The sequence below is a fragment of the Pelobates fuscus genome, chromosome 6 (genome assembly GCF_036172605.1).
Source record: "Pelobates fuscus isolate aPelFus1 chromosome 6, aPelFus1.pri, whole genome shotgun sequence".
In the NCBI taxonomy this organism is placed as follows: Eukaryota; Metazoa; Chordata; class Amphibia; order Anura; family Pelobatidae; genus Pelobates; species Pelobates fuscus.
In genome coordinates, this window is record NC_086322.1 from 57,830,961 (window position 1) to 57,843,209 (window position 12,249).

Below are 12,249 nucleotides of genomic sequence, written 5' to 3' on the forward strand. Positions count from 1 at the left end.
GTGCTTGCATATAGTTCTAGTGTTTTAAAACAGGGGTGTGTTTGAACGTAATGTTCACTTTTAATTGCGGATGTACTTTTGCGTGAAGTTTTTGTGTTTGAGTTAAGGGGTGTGTTTGTATATAATTTTGGAGTTGAATGCAGGGGTGTGTTTGTATGTAATATTTGTGTTTGATTGCAGGAGTGTGCTTGTGTGTTGTGTTGGTGTTTGACTGCTTGGATGTATGCACATACACTACCACATGCATACATACACAGATATACATGTAAATTAACATAACATAACAAATAACATATAAATACACCAACACATACACAATCAAATTCATATAGACACCGACAAATACCCACACATAGATACACACTGACACATACACACACTGACACATACACACACCTTAACACATGCATACACCGACATATACACATACAAACACTGACACACAGATATACACATCCTAACACATGCACACACCATTACACACATACATACACTAAAAACACACACCCTGACACACACAAACACTGACACATGCATACACCATGGCACAGATACACACTTACATAAAAAAACACACCCGGACACCCAGATGCACATCCTGACATACAGATGTGTGCGCACACACAGACACACACTGACACAGATACACACAGAAGCACACTGACATATATACACCGACACACAGATGCACAGCCTAACCCACACACACACTCACACAATCTGACATAAACACATTCAAGTGATAATTTTCATATCTCTAGCCACTCTCCTGATAGCTTACCTTGTGTGTCCAGAAGGGTGGCTTGATTGGAGTCCTGGTCCTAACTCCTGGCTGTTGGGAGTGAGGGGTCTGGAGCAGCTCTTCGTGTTCCTTCTACTCTCCTCATGCTGCCTCTGCAGCTGCCTCCTCTCCCTCCTGTTCTGTATCCCTGCATGAAGCTGGGAGGAAGTGACAAGTTGTCACTTCCTCTCAGCCTGCCGACACTACATTCTTAAAGGGCCGCTGTGATTGACCGGGCCCCTGTTCAACGGAAATGTTTCCTGGTGCTATAGTCATAGCACCAGGGAAACCCTGGGGCACTGCGGCACACAGTTTGGGAACCGCTGCTCTAAGGTAAACTTAAAGCTTTCATTTATTCAAATCCTGAATCCTGAAAGAACTAAGAGCACGTTTATTGATTCTCTTTCTGGCTATAGATATTCTATTAATACAAAGAATTTTATTTTGAATTAATATTTCTTGGAAATTATTAACTAAAGTTGCCAGGATGCTTTAAACTTTTGTTTAAAATTAAAATGACATTATTACTATTTATGGAGGCTACATGGTGTCTACATGTCCTGAACTGATTTAAAGTGATATTTGATTTCCATTAAAGAGACCCTCTTCCTTTCCAAGCATTCTAAAGATACTGGAGATGGTTAACATACTGAGAATCTACCAAATGAATGTACAACTGCTTAAAAAAAATTTAAAGTGACAGTTCAAATATTCAAATTGTTTCAAATTCCTAATCGTCAAGCTATTTAAATTGTATATCTATTTATTCAAAATTGTTATGTTTTCTGCACAGCCTCTCAAGCAATTTAAAGTGAATTTACATATTTAATTTATTGAAAGGGAAGAAGATACATCTGTAGAAGAAATATTAAAAATGCAGATACTAATTCTCTACAATTCACAATTATATTTTGTTCTTGTTAAACGTTCCTCTTTAAGTGACAAATTAAAGAGTTGAACCTGCAGTTGTGTTTCAGTTTTTCATTTTCTACATAAAAGCCTAACAAACACATTTTAAGTTTCAAAGGATTGAGTTCTTCTAAAGTGAACTATGTTGAATATATCGAAAAGAAAAAGACTGAAAAAAAGGGATTACAGACGGGTCCTCCCAATCATCAGTCTCAATACCCCAGAATAGAGTTGTTCATAATCATGGCTAAAAATTGCCAGTATAGAACATGCATGAAATATATGAAAAATAATAAATTTTTATTAGTCCCTTCTAGGGAAGATAAAGAACGACAAAATGTAAAAGTAAAAGTGTATATACAGTGAAAAAGTGTCAGAGAATAGGAATCCTCTGTCAAATGCTGGCCTCACAGTATACCTTGTTGTCAAAAATAGTTGCAACAATGTTTCAAACGCTAAAAATAGCTATTGATGTGTATCTTAAGAGAAACAGTAGTGTCCCCCTAATTGAATTGAAAATATAAAAAACAGTGATCTCGACTTTCAGCCCAATATGAATTTGACCAAACTTGAGGGGAAAGCTTTACAATCACTCAGAGAGGTAGGGAGACCATCATAAAACCAGCAGACAAGGGCGGCAATATTGTAATGATGAAGTGAACTAATTACATCAAAATGGCCCTAAAAATCCTGGATGATAGGGAAACCTATAGAATACTCCCAACGGATCCTACAAACTCCTTTCTGGAGGAGTGCAAACGGATTTTGGATAAGGGGCGCAGTAGAGGTCTGCTATCCAGGGAAGAATATGAATTTATTCTCAATAAGAACCCTAGGATAGCAACATTCTACTGCCTACCAAAAATCCACAAGAATAAACTAGATCCGCCAGGACGCCCAATTGTCTCAGGTAATGATGGTCTCATACAAAATGGGAGTATCTACCTCAGGGGTAGGCAACCTTCGGCTCTACAGATGTTGTGGACTACATCTCCCTTGATGCTTTGCCAGCAATATGGCTGTAAAAGCATTATGGGAGATGTAGTCCAAAACATCTGTAGAGCCGAAGGTTGCCTACCCCTGATCTACCTGGACCAAATTGTACGCCCTTTTGTGGAGTCGCTGCCATCCTTCATTCAGGACACCAAACAGACCTTGGCTCTCCTCTCGAATCTCACGTTACCTGAACCCGTAAATCTATGTAGCTTGGATGTATAGGCTCTCTATTCCTCCATACCCCATGAAGGGGGCTTACAACATGTCCAACACTATTTGGAAAAAAGAGGCATAAACCTCTCTGCACATTCCGAGTTCACTTTGGAATTACTCAGATTTGTCCTTACGCATAATTACTTTTTATTTAATGACAAATTCTATCACCAGGTGCAGGGTACTGCGATGGGGACAGCTTGTGCCCCATCATATGCAAACCTGCACCTGGGGTGGTGGGAGTAAGTAGTCATTAGATCAACCAAATTTTCACCCTTTGCCCCCCTGATACATCTTTGGGCAAGATATATAGATGACATCTTAATAGTTTGGAAAGGCACGGTTGATGACTTTAATCGATTTGTAGCTCTCTTAAATGAGAATGACTGCAATCTGAGATTTACTTCCGAGTTTGGAGGGAAAACCCTCAATTTCCTGGACTTGACTGTCTCGATTGATAATCAACTGATTCAAACTACACTATTTAAGAAACCGACTGCCTCAAACAGCCTTCTAAATTGGGACAGTTTTCACCCAAAACCCCTCAAACAAGGCATCCCCATAGGCCAGTACCTTAGGGCACGCAGAAATTGCAGTACTTTGCAGGAGTTTAAAACTCAAGCTGACATCCTGAGATTACAGTTCAAGGATAAAGGCTACCCTTATCGGTGCTTAAAAAGAGCCTATAGGCGAGCTCTGGAGTCAGAGAGAGAGACCCTCTTGAGTGCAAGTCAACCTACACCACCCACTATCTCCAGCCCCCGCTTGATTGCAACCTATGATGCTGGTTGGGATAGAGTTAAATCCGGAATTCAAAAGTTCTGGCCACTTCTAACAGGTGATGCTCATCTTAAAAAGATTTTGGGTCCAAAAGTAGACATTACGGCACGTAGAGGCAAGAACCTAAGAGATCTCTTGGTTCCCAGCCATTTCCAACCAGTACGCTCAGGGATCAAAACATGGCTCCACAGATCCATCACTGGCACTTTCCAATGCGGGCGATGTGTCGCCTGCAAATATATTAAACGAGATTCAAAGAAAGTGACAGATAGTGACAATAAACAGACCTTTAATGTTGCATCTTTTTTCAATTGCAACACCTCAGGCCTGGTATATCTACTCACTTGCGAATGTAATTGTAAATACGTGGGCAAAACTTTTCGTCCCTTTAAAGAGAGGATCAAGGAACACGTTAGATCACCCAAATTAACTATTGAAACGCCTCAGGCAACGTGAAAGCCTTTGGATATACAGGCTCAAGACCTTACAACCTAGGGGTCTGAATGAAGGGTTCTCACTCGCACCATTCACCACAGGGGTCCTTCATAACAGGGTGAAAAAAGATGGGAAAATATTCACCTTACCACCATACCAGAAAATGTGATCCTTTTATATGATCATCACCTGGTAACTTGAAAACTGTCCAAGATGTCCATAGTAGGGTGTTAAAAAGATGGGAAAATATTCACCTTACCACCATACCAGAAAATGTGATCCTTTTATATGATCATCATCTGGTAATTTGAAAAATGTCCAAGATTTATCCAGTATTTACATATGTTCACCAACTGACCCCTCAGTGACCTAACATCCCTATGAGAATCAACACTCTTAGGGATATGATTTCAACATATAAATAACATCCCCAATATTTACCATCTGGATCCATCTTGAAGCCATCTAGACAATGTATTATCTACCAAAAATTCTCTGCTTGTATATATTTGTAACATATACGTATATATATTCATTTTTCTTCTATTTATTTATCCTTTATTTCTCTATCTACTTTTGAATATATTTCATTTTGCTCTATTCTACTCGTTCAATTGTTCAATTTTTAAATACAAAGAGATTCTGCATCTTTAATTCTAAAATAGCACATATCTATACACTTTCCTGCAGTAATAGGCTCTAATTTACTTTGAAATATGGTATTTTTCACTATAGTCCCTGCTTGGGACTTGTTCTAGCATCCATCCAAGATTTGGCAAATACAGGGTTAACTCTTTAGTTATCCCCTTGCCAGATGGTTGCACATGCCACTCAACCATCCATTCCCCGCCCACCTACCAACGCCGCTCGAGAGTGAGGATGATGTCGGGAGCCCGATGGGCGGAGCTTATGGGGTTTAAATTACGGCGGGCTTACTCATTCCGGTAAGCTCTTGACAAAGGCGCAATGTTAGCGCCGAAACGCGCGTTGAGCCATTACTGGGACCACTTGGTCCGAGATTAGACTAGGGATCTCTCTGCAATATTAGTACTAGGAAAGCCTTTCCTCTATATAATAGAACTTTGAGTTCAGCCAGTATTTGCCTTACCTCGCTAACCTAGCACCCAGATTGCCTACCAGAGTTTAGATCTACATTAGCAGCGTTTTTTCCTGTAGAACTGTCACTGGGACCTATTTGGTTCGAGAATAGATTAAGCAATTTGATTGGCAGGTATCTATCTCGCTGTGTCAGCTTTTAAGACTCCATATCAGGACTTAGGTAAATTTTTACATATGAGCAGCATATTTTGAGTGACGAAAAACTAGGAGCCAACGATTTTGCAGGCTCTCGTCACTCCAGTCCCTTTACATGGGATGTGGAGCTCTGCTCTCTATTTACAGCCAGTGTGCTATCGATATTAGGGGTCTACTGTAGGTGATTTACAAAGGGGGAGTTTAGGCTACATCAGCCTTACGATCTGGGGCTAGTCTGAGTGTGCCGTTATTTTTCAACTTATATTCCATCGCTTCAGCATACCTTGTGAGTGGGGGTTTTCTCCCTCCCCTCCCTAGCAACTCTGCTATTTAGCAATTCAATTAGGGGGACACTACTGTTTCTCTTAAGATACACATCAATAGCTATTTTTAACGTTTGAAACATTGTTGCAACTATTTTTGACAACAAGGTATACTGTGAGGCCAGCATTTGACAGAGGATTCCTATTCTTTCACACTTTTTCACTGTATATACACTTTTACTTTTAAATGTTGTCGTTCTTTATCTTCCCTAGAAGGGACTAATAAAAATGTATTATTTTTCATATATTTCATGCATGTTCTATACTGGCAATTTTTAGCCATGATTATGAACAACTCTATTCTGGGGTATTGAGACTGATGATTGGGAGGACCCGTCTGTAATCCCTTTTTTTCAGTCTTTTTCTTTTCTAGATTACACTCCTTGGGTTATGCCCTTATACCCTGCAACCTTACCAACTCTAGTGTAGGATTTTATTTATTTATTTATTTTCTTCCACTGGATGTTGTGTTTTCTCTATGTTGAATATATCAGTAGTACATTTTAGGGGCTGAGAAGTCTAATTGGGATCCGGTTTGGTGCAGCAGAGACTTAAAAGAGACACTGTAGACACTAACTACTTTACAGTTTAGCTGTCCATTGCTGGTATGATATGGTAAGACCAAAGAAATGTGTAAAGGCTGCCTAAGCCATTCCTCCATTTGGGGCCGACATTATAAACAAGTCAATGAGATGAAATTATCCTAGCTGAATATATACATATTGTGGTGGAACCAACCTCGCCACTGGCCACTGGAGGAGCCTGGTCGCCCGCCTCCTGCCACTGGACTATGGCCCCATGTTTAACACTGTTCTTTTTCCCTGCAGAAAGGCTGGATCGTGCCTTTCTGCGGACTGTTAAAGTCACGAACACCTCTGAGCCACCAACCTCCCTTCTCCTACCTGCAGTCAATTATTCGACTATAGCTACCAGAACAACTACAACTTATTGTATTTGTTCTGGTGAGTATAATAATTCCCTTCAGGCTTTTTGCAGTAAACACCTTCTTTTCATAGAAAAGATGGTGTTTACATTACAGCCTCTGTTTAAACCATGCTACCCCAGATAGCTATGCCATGGAGCCCAGCCGTATATACTGAAAGACTGTATGAAAGACTTAGGCTCCATGGCGATTGAACTGTATGTATGTGATCTGAGCGCCATCCAGTAGTAATGGGCGCTCAGATCTAAGCTATCTGGGCATAGGTAGAATGTGTATGTTTTATGTGATAAATGTAACAGCATGTAATTTTATGTCTTTTTATTGTCCTTTGTCTGCCATGTGGTTAATGGAGTTTTGCCTCTGTCCTTGGAGATAATTGGATTACTTCCCAATTATCTACAGGACAGAGAGGAGGGATTGTGATGCATTGTGGGATTGTAAGCTTGTGATTTGTCAATGTCCAATATGTTTCCCAGTCTTCCATCTGGTCCCCTAGGGGAGTGTCCACCAGGTGGGAGACCTGCATAAAAGCCGGGCAGGTAGCCCCAGTAAATCAGTTCTGCTTGACCGTCAAACAAAGTGTTGTCTCGTTCTTGGGGGGAATTGGATTGTATGCTGTTACAGTGAGACTGCCAGGAGTGCAAACTGTTCGTATGGTTTTTCCTGTTCGGCTGTTTACAGCATTCGTGTGTTTCCTGTTCAGGAGTTTGGCGCATTCGTGTGTTTGCAGTTCGGGAGTTTGGCGCATTTGTGTGTTTGCAGTTCGGGAGATTGGAGCATTCGTGTGTTTGCAGTTCGGGAGATTGGAGCATTCGTGTGTTTGCAGTTCGGGAGATTGGTGAATTCATGTGTTTGCAGTTCGGGAGATTGGTGAATTCATGTGTTTGCAGTTCGGGAGATTGGTGAATTCATGTGTTTGCAGAATAGGAGATTGGTGAATTCATGTGTTTGCAGGATAGGAGATTGGTGAACTCATGTGTTTGCAGGATAGGAGATTGGTGAATTCATGTGTTTGCAGGATAGGAGATTGGTGAATTCATGTGTTTGCAGGATAGGAGATAGGAGAGAGGAGGAGGAGGAGGAGAGAGAGAGAAAAACACGCTCCTCACTTAAATATAATCACTGGAGCTTTCACAGTTATGTAGTTTCAGACCTACAATTAGTATTTACAGATATTACTTACCAAGTACCAGATCCATTTCTGTTCCTTTCTTCTTCCTTACTGGTAAAATAACTCAAACTTCAACTGTGTGGGACTGGGTCTGTAAACGTGAAAGGTGTTTTTAAGTACTTTACATCTGCCAACCATTTTAGTTTTCCTCCAGATAATGTCTCAAAACACTGCACTATTTGTATTATCATCAAGATAAAAAATAAACTTATACAGACATGTAGTGAGGGTTAAAATATGAAAAAGTGTGAAACTTGGACATGTAATAGATGTCGCAATTACACAAAAATAATTGACACAATACAATTTTATTCAACTCAAGCCTGCTTTGGCATCATTTTGACCCAGTGAGGATGTTTGTTACGTTTAAAATCAGTTTAGTAACTAGACTTGTAGTTTTCGGACAAAAGTAAAATTATGGAAATTTTTCGTTTTCGGTTATTTAGTCTGAAAATGAACATTTACATTTAACAAAAAAAAAGAACATAACTGTTTGGTTCTAAATTTTCATTCAGTTCCATTTGCAAATGACAGTGCTGCAAATGACAGTGAAGCAGTGAATGTTTTCTGACCAATCTTGTGACCACAATCACCATGCAGTGCTAAGGAGTGTTTTATCAGCCATACATTTGTAAATACCCTGAAAAATTAACTGACTGTCCCTAAGTTTTTTATAATTTCCTGATGCTGGAACATTGAGTGTGACACAGTGAACTAGCATCATCGTGTTAATTGGGTTAAACACACACAGTTACCAGCAGACAGTCACACACAGTTACAGGCAGTCACACACAGTTACAGGCAGAGAGTCACATATACAGTCACAGGCAGACAGTCACACACAATTACAAGCTTTCAGTCACATACAAAGTCACAGTCATACAGTCACACACACAGTCATAGGCGGAGAGCCACACACACAGTTACAGGCAGTCATACACACAGTTACAAACAGTCACACACACACAATTACAGGCAGAGAGTCACACACACAGTCATAGGCAGAAAGCCACACACAAAGTCTTACCCAGACAGTCACACAAGTAGAGTTACAGGCAGACAGTCTCACACACACACACACACACAGGTACAACGACATTCACACAGAGTTGCAGACAGACAGAGACACAGTTATAGGCAGTTACCCTTTTCCATAGATAGCTAAGCATAGTTGTTGGGAAAGTAGAGACTCCTTTCTGCTTCCCCCTCAATTTGCAGCAGTAACACTGGGCAGCGGATTCAGGCCCCCGCTGCCTATTTAGCGACACTCGGTAGCATACTTTGCTCCACTAGATATGTGTTACAGCAATAGTGTAACAGCAGTAGGAAATCCACCAAGCAAGAATCCATTTTTCAACTTAAACATCTATTTTAGCTTAATAAAAATGTGTTTGTTTATACAATGCACATTCTTGTCCCCATTTATATTATAATAAATACAACCCATCCATCACCAGTGGAATAACATAGTAAAAAAAAAATATATTGAGGAAGGATAGGGGTCATGTTCCCCAAACCACCATCAGCATTAGTGCCATGGCCTCTCAGCATCTTAACATCTCTTCCTCAGTCTTGACTAGAAACAACCGAGCCCCGGTGTGAAAATTCCCCCGAGGCCCCCGCATGTGTCTCATTCCCCCCCCATGTGTCTTATTCTCTCCTGCGAGCCTCTCCATGTGTCTCATTTTCCCCCCAGCTCCTCCATGTGTCTCATTCCCCCCAGCCCCCAAATGTCTCATTGCCCCCAAGACCCTCCATGTATGTAAATTTCTTCCCCAGCCCTTTCATGTGTCTCACCCCCACCATATGTCTCACTCCCACCCCACAAGCCACTCCATGTGTCTCATTCCCTCTCCCCAGCCCCTCAATGTGTCTCTTTCCTTCCCCCAGTCCCTTCATGTGTCTTATTACCTTCCCTCCATGTGTCTCATTACCTGACCCCAATAAATGTAGAAAATTAATGGAAGTGCACTCCACCCTTGCCAAGGAATGCAGGGTGCTAAACTGGATATGTCCCAGTACCCAAATGGACCAAATATAATAGTAAAAATAGAAAATGAATCCAGGCACTCCAAATGAATTCCAAGAGAAAGGCAATTTATTGGAACCAGCAGCTACAAAGCGACGTTTCAACCCCTAAGGGTCTTTATCAAGCTACTGAAGCAAACACAAATAATGCAATATATAGGTGCATAGCATATTAAATCAGTGAATACACATGTGATACAATAATTGATTGATAACATCAAAGTTAAACATCTGAGTAAAATACAACTGTCTCACCAATCATCTACTTCTAAATCAAGAATGTCAAGGAGCCTGGATGAGCACAGCCAATGAATTTACAATTTGTTAATCAATGAGCCCACAACTCTTTAATAGATTTATTATACACAAGAAAGATCCAATATAAGTTGATTAGATGAAGGAATTCCAATCTAATTAAAAGCCTTTTTAAGCCACATGTGCTTACCCTTGTGGCAAGGCAATGGAATATTCCCATAAACCAAATGATATTAGTAAACAAACCTCAGCAAACATTATTACTCTCCGTTGTAATGATAGTATCTAGATGTAATTAATGATATTTGATATGGAGAAAAATTAGATAATATATAGTTGGATAAAATGTGTATTTAAAAGCTAGCTCATCTACTGCTCTTAAATGACAAAGCCATGATTAATGACATATATATATATAATTCATAGAGTATTAATTTGATCTTAGCAAAATCACAAAAATATAAACAATGGACAATATTATAATTCATCATACAAAAAATAAGTATAAATTAACATAATAGAAATAATCAATGATAACAAAATACATATGAAAATTAAATTGTATTTACAAAGCAAATGTTGCTTTAAAGTGAACTGCTTGGTGTATTCAGGAATTACTCATTATCCGTATAAGCAAACGTGCTTGTGTTCATTATCCGTATAAGCAAACGTGCACGTTTGCTTAACGGATAATGAGGCCAGACATATTTTATTTGCTGCAGAAAGCAATTTTGAATTCCTGAATACACCATTGGCAAAAAAATTGAAAAGATTTTAAAGAAAAATGTAAGTTTAAAACTTCAGTGTCACCTTGGCAGAATATTATAAAGTAAATCGTATCCCCAGAGGTATGCGGATGAATGCGCTACCTACGTTATTTAATGAAGATTTGGAATATTGCAAACAGCTTGAAAAACTCTTTAATAAATGTTCAATGGATTGGATTTTACTCAATTTGGAGTTTCTACAGAAAGATATTGCTAAAACCCAAGTGGAGGTGTCTTCACTGGAAGTGGAACTTAAAAATAACTTTCAAGGTGAAAATTCGATGACCACTAAGGCTCAAATTCAGTCTAATGTTGATCAATTGAAAAAACAGATTGAAGAAAGAAAGAGGGGGAAGTTTCAGCGTGATCTTACAGATTATGAAAGTGGATCATTGAACATGTAGAACAAAGTTCAAGACGTGGGGATCGCTTATAAAGACTTCTATTTAGAGAAGCCTATTGGATTAGAGAATTAGAATCCCTGACACCGAGGGGACTTAATCAGGAATATGACCTTAATCCGTTTATTTAAATCTGGATTTATTTAAATGTAAATTTAGATTTAAATGATATTTGTTTAAATATAGATTTGGATCTAATTTAATCCTGTTAAACTCAAGTTTTGTCTATTGTTTTTAATCTCTTTTTTACAGGTTATCTTTACAGATTATAACCTGTTTGGGCTGTGCTGGTTAATATTCTATTGAGCACATGTTATATATTGTCTCCCAGTTGTCTCTAATCAATTATATATCTCTTACTCGAAGATATGCATCTAAATAAAATAGAGGAGGTGTATATTATAACTGAATTAATCTTTTTTTCACTTATTATAATGTTGAACCTTTCAAATTGAATTCAATTAAAATATAAATATCTAATACTATATTTCATCATGATAAATAATACTGAGGTTTAATATATATATATAATAACATTGAAGAATTATGGACTGTGATCCACTAATGTTAAATCATTGAATAATTCTTATAATGATGAATCTATAGTCAATTAAATTTAAATAGTAGACGAATAATATTTAGCTATATTTCTCTTAACTTTTGGCTCAAGTTATTATTTAACCTCCTATAAGATATATATATGATTCATTGTGAGATTATATTCTGGATATGTATTACTATTTCATCATACTTTTGGATATACCGTATATCACTTTATATTCAATAGATCTGGCTTTAAAGCGAGATATAGAAGTTGCTTTTTAAGCATTATTCACTTTTGATTAATATTTGCACTTTACATATAAGTCACTCTTTATTATGTTTGGATATTAATATTGGCATAATATAACAGTACTTATTACAACTCTTAGATAGATATCACTTCATATTTGTTATGTCCTGCCTTAGTACGAGATATAATCTTGTTTTTTA